This window comes from Megalops cyprinoides, chromosome 5 (assembly GCF_013368585.1).
Source record: "Megalops cyprinoides isolate fMegCyp1 chromosome 5, fMegCyp1.pri, whole genome shotgun sequence".
In the NCBI taxonomy this organism is placed as follows: domain Eukaryota; kingdom Metazoa; phylum Chordata; class Actinopteri; order Elopiformes; family Megalopidae; genus Megalops; species Megalops cyprinoides.
Window position 1 is genome coordinate 22,382,213 of NC_050587.1, and position 6,858 is coordinate 22,389,070.

A 6,858-nucleotide genomic window follows, 5' to 3' on the forward strand; every position below is an offset into this window, starting at 1 on the left:
CTGGATTTATGGTGTAAATAATAACCATTCTGGAAAGTCAATATAGAAATAAATCAAAGTGAATATTGAATTGGAGGAGAGAGATAGGGAGGGGAGATGTTGAAAGGCAAAAGCTGTTCAGACAAATGCAGGCTTCTTGGCAGGGGGAACGGTGGAGGGTTCGGGGGGACGTGCACACAGGGAGGAGATGTACCTTTTTGAGACGGGACAACTGAAAGGGGTTGGGGGTGTAGGAGAGGAGAGACCCCAGAGAAGCGTCACAGCTGCATTTTTCTAGTGACAGACATTCCTGAAATAGAGGGTCAGGGATGGTGTTAAAGCAAAAGCCGGGTGAACTCAAGACTGGCTGTATGGGATGAGGGTGGAATCAGAAAGCTGGCTGGTATTCAGTTTTTCTGTGTGGTTCTAAGACGGTGCACAACAGGAGTTGGCTCCATTCACAGGCCTCTGTGCAAGTGTCAGGCACTCTGGAGTGGGGCGGGGCAGGGAGCAGGCGGGGCATAATTATATCATCAGGGAGTGAATTGAGGCCATTGCATGGCATGCTTCCATACATAGACACCCGTTACAAGCACATCACCTGCCTGCCCTTTAATACAGGCTACTCTGATGCTTTTGCCTTTGTTCATGATTGGCACATTCATTTACTCTGTGATCGTTCATGCTCTGGCAGTCCTTTATCAAAAAGCAATATATGGAGTTCACATATTGAAAGAAAATCTAAAATAAAACAAATGTCTTTCATTTTTTTGTCAAAATACTGAGTTATTTTTGAAATGTATCAGTTATTGTCCCTTTCAGTAGACAACTATTTGCATGTACCTAAGTTTATTTTATAACATGATTTTATAATACAGTGTACAGGAGCATCACATTGTATGTGTGGAGGGTAATATATTTTGTATGTTACATAGTGATTGGCTGTTATGGTTTTAAAATGTGAAGCTTTTAGGTGAGGGATTTCTGTCTTTGTTACCATGGTATCTGTCTACCTCAGTGTGTTCTGAGCATGACTTTGCCCCTCCTCTCAGCGCTGCTGTGGTGACGCTGACATCATCTTCATCATCCTGCCTCCCCTTATATTTAAACGGCAAGGTCAAATCTGTGAACTGGAATGACCCCCCCTCCACCGGTCTTAGATTTCTGTAAAATCGTGATTAATACTCCGAACTGCAGTGGACAAGCTGGCACGGACGCCAGGTGGAGTGCTGTGGTGAATTTCAATTGATTTCACCAGGAGTCCTGAGGCAGAATGGATTTAGGGAACATATGAGCCTTGAACATTTGCTAAGGCAGGAGCCACCGATCCTGTGATAAGCAGCAATAATTCTTAGCTTTGATCAGGACTGTCGATGTCATTGTAACATAAGTCTGATGAAGAGGGCCTACCATTCAGCCCAGCAAGACTCATCACTCTGCCATTTACATTTGCATTAACATTTACTCATTTGGCAGAAACTTTTGTACAAGGCGACTTACAAGTGAGACAGAGTACAACACAAGCAAAAAACCATAAAGAATCAACAAAATTAGAAGCGCTGCATGACCAGGCTTCAAGGGTTGGCCAGACAAGGTACAAGCTAGCTGGTGGAGATAATGAGTGCATTAAACCATTAGATTACATTTTTTAAGATAGGGAAACAGTTTGTGACATGAGAAATGCCTGTAGGTGGTAGTGTTTCAGGTGCTCAGGTGAGAGCGGAAGAGCTGTGTCTTTAGATGTTTCTTGAAGACGGAGAGGGACTCAGCAGAATGGATGGAGTATGGAAGTTCATTCCCCCATTGGGGGACAACAGCAGAGAAAGTTCTGGATAGAGATTTTGCGCAGCGATGTGATGGAACCACCAGATGCAGTTCAGTAGCAGAGTGTAGTGGTCAGGGACGGATAGTCTCGTGTGTATCTCTGCTGTACCAAGCCTGATCTTGAACACCCAAAGGGTGTCTGTTTCCACTGTGAATCCTAGTGTGTTATTCTAAGCATGAATAACTTTCAGAGAGAAAACCAATATTTCCCAGCATTAGTGTGAAATTTACCTTTAACTGATTTCCATCCATGGAATAAAGTTCAGAATCTTTTTTTCATCAGTCTGTACCAGCAAATACAAAGCTCTGGAGACCCAGCCTGGTTGCATCAGGACAGAGGTCTGCTTCTCCTATAGCATATAACTGCAGAATTAATCAATGGTCTACACAAGGTTTGTGTGCGTGTGATAAGCAGTCATCTCTTTGTACTTTAGCGTTTCTGATTAGTCAGCAGTCCTCACTCGGGTGTCTGGGAGTTTTCTGGATGGTTTTAGTGTCCTCCCTTTTAGTCCTTCATGATTGATTACTGGTTCCTTCTGATAAGTCATCTCCTCCTGCGACTTATTGTCACCTTTGCTCTGTCATGCCACAACACAGGAGACAATTGAAAGTGTCTGAATTTATGCCAGAGGAGGTACTTGGTTGGTCTCCAGAGATTTGCTTGAATAATTGGTGTCGTGGTGGAGCACCGACAGAACATTTGCATCATACATTTATCAATTTGGTAAATAATAAGGCCACATGCTCAACAGCACATACAGACAAACTGCCACAGTAATCAAAGGATCAGCTACATTAGTGTGGCAGTTTAGTACCAGGAATACCACAGTGATAATGTCACAGGTTTCTTTTTTAATACAATAATTCACACAATATTATCTTCTAACTTGATGAAGTCCTCTGACTGTCAAGAGCAAATTTAAAATGTGAGAGTGCACCAGTGTTATATTTTAAATCCTTCTCATGCCTGACCCAATTCTGTAAAGTGTGGCTTCAGATTGTTCAATCACTCATGCTGATCAGGCACTTGGATCAACTTCAGGATCGTGCATGCCCATAGTGGCGTGCAGAGTGTCAGTGAATCTGGGTAGGGTTACACACTGATAGACCACAGAAAAACAACTATGATTGCTGTCAATAGACTGTCAGTCCACATTCAGTATCATATGCTGACATGTGGCAAACTCCTCCCTTGCCTTGCAGCATACTTGCCTGCTTAGCTCACTCCTAGATGAACATAAAAGGCCTGTATTTTTGTGGGAATGGCTGGAGGATGGAGCTGGGAAGTGATTGGAGCTATGGCGCGGTAGATTGAATTGATAGGAGCAGTCTGACATGATAACCAGAATTAAAGCCCACCTGTGGAAGGGAGATGTGTAATGACATCAGACCCTCACCATGGGGAGTGATCGACCCACAGCATTAAGCTTCAACAGCTTTCCAACTGAGATCCCTACTTAAAGCGCTCACACACTTTCACACAATCTTATACTGTCACATGGCCACACACACACACACACACACACACACGCACATAAAACCAGGGAGGTTACCTGATATTATATTCATAGTATTACTGTACATCGTACAGCTTTTGCACTGTTTTTTTTTCTTGATCTTTGTTTTTCAGTACTTGTTGCTTTTATTACTCATTGTACCTTAGTGTTGTATTTGTATGGAGCACCATCATACCAAAAAAAAAATTCCTTGTAGGGGCAACCTACTTGGCAATAAACTAAATTCTGACTCTGATTCTGATTCTGATGTCTCTCCCATCTGCATAAGGTACATTGCTTTTCTAATTACCACTGAATCATTGGTTATCATTTGACCTGCTCTAAACAAACAATGGGAAACAAAAATCTCCCAGTGGATTTCAAATGCCCTCACTCAGCCGAAGGGGCTTGGGGAAGATAATGAGCCAAGAAACTCAATACAGACACCCAGATTGCCAAAGTCCTCTGGTCAATACCCTTTGGTTGATTTCAACTGGATGTGATTGTTGAGTAACGGTCTATCTCTACTGGTGTCATACTTAATATTTCAAAATTATGATGAGCCAAGGATTCCTGGAAGGAGCAATTCTTGAAACATTTTTTCCAGAAACATTTTCCCTGTTCATCTTGCTGTTCATTTTTCTTTTGGTTCGAAGTTCTTTAAATCACTCTGACATAATATAATTTTAATATGAAGAGAAAAAGTAAACTAAAATGCTATGAATCAAATCATCACTGTAATTACTGTTTTAAATTAAATTTACTTCAGCTTTACCAAAGGCCTCAAGGCTGCCATGGAAACTGCTTGTACTCCATGCTGGTGTTAACGTTTTTCCACATATGCTGGTTATTGAAAGGAGTGGCAGGGGTAAGATATTGGGATCCTCAGCAGTTCCTCCACCTCTCCCTCAGACAGCCCAAGTCACACGCTTCTCATTTCGGGGCGACGGTCCTCGCCTTTGGGTAGTTCGATATTCTGCCTTCTTAATGAAAGGGCTTAAATAATTCTGTTCCTCTAGGCAGCGGTAGACCTTTAATCCGTCCCAATCAGACATCAGGAGCCGCTAATAAGAGAATAAATCTGCCCTTCTCCGCTCACGCCCAGATCAATGCGGCGCATCGAGCCACACGTAGAGGGGAGCGGACCAGCGCCTGAAGGCCGGCTGCTTCTTAGATCCAGGCGAGGAAAGCGTCAAAGTGCTCACACAGTCTCTCAAAATTCAGGGCTCCCTCTCCCGGCTGCATCTTTACAGAGGTTTTTGGCGATTGGCACGCATTGGGTCACGTGCAGCATGTGTAGCCGCCACTGTAGCGAGGCTGTCAGCGTCAGGCTGAGAGGACTGTGGCCATCCTCTGGGGAGGAAAGACGTCGATTTTTTCTGTCTTGCTTATGCCCACATAGGAGGAATCAGTGTTCGTGGGGTTCTACTGTTGTTTGGGTATCATAATGGGAAACTGGCATTGTTTTATCGATCCAGGTTCCCCTGGAAACAGTTATGCAACAGCAGTTAAACTTCATTTTTTATTTAAAAGCCAATGTGATGGTCAAAGCATTTACTGACCATTTCAGGGTGTTGAATATCTAGCATAGGATCTATGGAGACACAAAATGTGTAGCATGCAGTTTACCAGGAAGAACGCTCATGCCTTTTTCAGCATGCCTGTGTTGCCGTGGTTACCCACATGCTGATATTTACTTGTTCAGTATTGTGTGACCTCAGTTCACCCTTTTTAACAGTCCCATGTAGTTAAACTAGGTGTTTAAAAGCGTGTATGTATTGGATTACACTGGCGAGTTTCTGTCTGGAAACTAGGGAGCGACTCAGTACACTGTGCCACAGCAGTGTAATGGCTGCACCTTGAAATCCACCACATACTGCAAACAACCTGGGTGAACCCACGTGACTTTATTCAGACTCACTGCATAGGTGATGCATGATATGAAGAAAGTTTAAGTGTGTTGATGCATAATACTGAGAGACCTTGTCCTTAGATGTGATTTATCACTTAAACTGGACCTGGATGCCTTTACTATTATAGTTATTGTTACATTTTGCTCAGCAGATGCTCTTAGACACTCTTACAGTTTACATAGCAGAGGGATGTCCCATCTCACCTCCATTTCCTGTTACATTTCTACTTCCTGTTGGAATTGATTGAGGGCCCTTGTCTCATTGTTTCCATTTTTTTGGTTCTTGTCTGCTTTGGTACCTGAGCTACGTTTTTCCCTCTTTTTAGATCTTGTTTTATCTTCATGCAGTGGGGACACATAAAAAAGGAAAAAACCTGCAAATATACTCAGCTAACCCCAGTAAAGGTTATTGAAACAGGCTGCCTGTGTGTTGACTTCAAATGAATGCATTAATTTGGTATCCTTTCATGTTTCTGTGATACAGCAAACCATTGTGGGCTTCAAAGCAGCTGTTGAAACGAGAGCTCTCCTCTCCTGCTTATTCTGATGGCATGAATGGATTTGGGTGTCCCTTTGAACGCATGCCACAAACATCACCCCCTTCTGCTGTGGCTCAGTGATTGCGTTTTGTGGTAACTTTGTGCGTGGGTGTACGTGCGCAAGGTAATGCTGTCATACTTTGTCGCAGGGCATCATTCTTGGCACTGATGAGCAAGATATTATTGGTAGAATGTGGCTCTGTGCTTTTATTCATTCATTCATGTTGTGCCTGGGTTTATTGTGTGTGCTTTATTGATGTGAAATGATAGTTATCTTGCTTTTTTATATCTTTTTTCCTCACTGGGCACTTGTTCTCTGGGCATAATCAAAAGGGAAATCAGAGTTTTTTGTCAGGCATATTTTAGCACATATGTCTCCTACGTCAGTTTATGCAGTTTTATGCATCAGTTAAGAGATCCATGTATATTTAAGTCAAGCATGCATGATATCTTGAGACTTGCAAACATGTGCTATTTTAGCCTTGATTTAGGCCAGATAATAGCCATTACACGATGGTTAAACCTGCTGCATACTCACTGAAGTCATGCTTCACCTCAATGGTGTCTTGATGGTGTATCTACAAAGTAGGAGTCACTTCTTGGCAAGTCAGAAAAGTTTTGTGGGATTCAAATTCAGTGCTTTACAAAAACAGCCAATGATAAATGGCAATTCAGAAATGTAATGTAAACCCAGCTGTTTCTGGCTAACTGTTTTCTGTTTACATTTATATTATTGATATGCTTAGCAGACACCCTTATTCAGAATGATTTATATAGTTCACAGATCATCTGTTTAAGAGGCTGAATACCTACTGGTTGAGATCCTTGCTCAAGGGTACAACAGCAGTGGCTCACCTGGAAATTGACAACCTTTTAGGTTACAAAATACACTCCTTACCACTCCATCAGCTGCTGCCTAGGCAAAACCACACACCATTGGATGAGAGTGGAGGATGGAGGAGCAGAGTGGGCTGTGATGAGAGTGTTTAGTAGATCTGTCCACAGAGACCTACTGCGAGCGTGATGAGTTGAAAGAAACAGCAGACTGGCTCGGTGAAATTCGCTGGTGATTTAATGAGCTCTGGCGCTGTGTTTTGCACTTACAAAC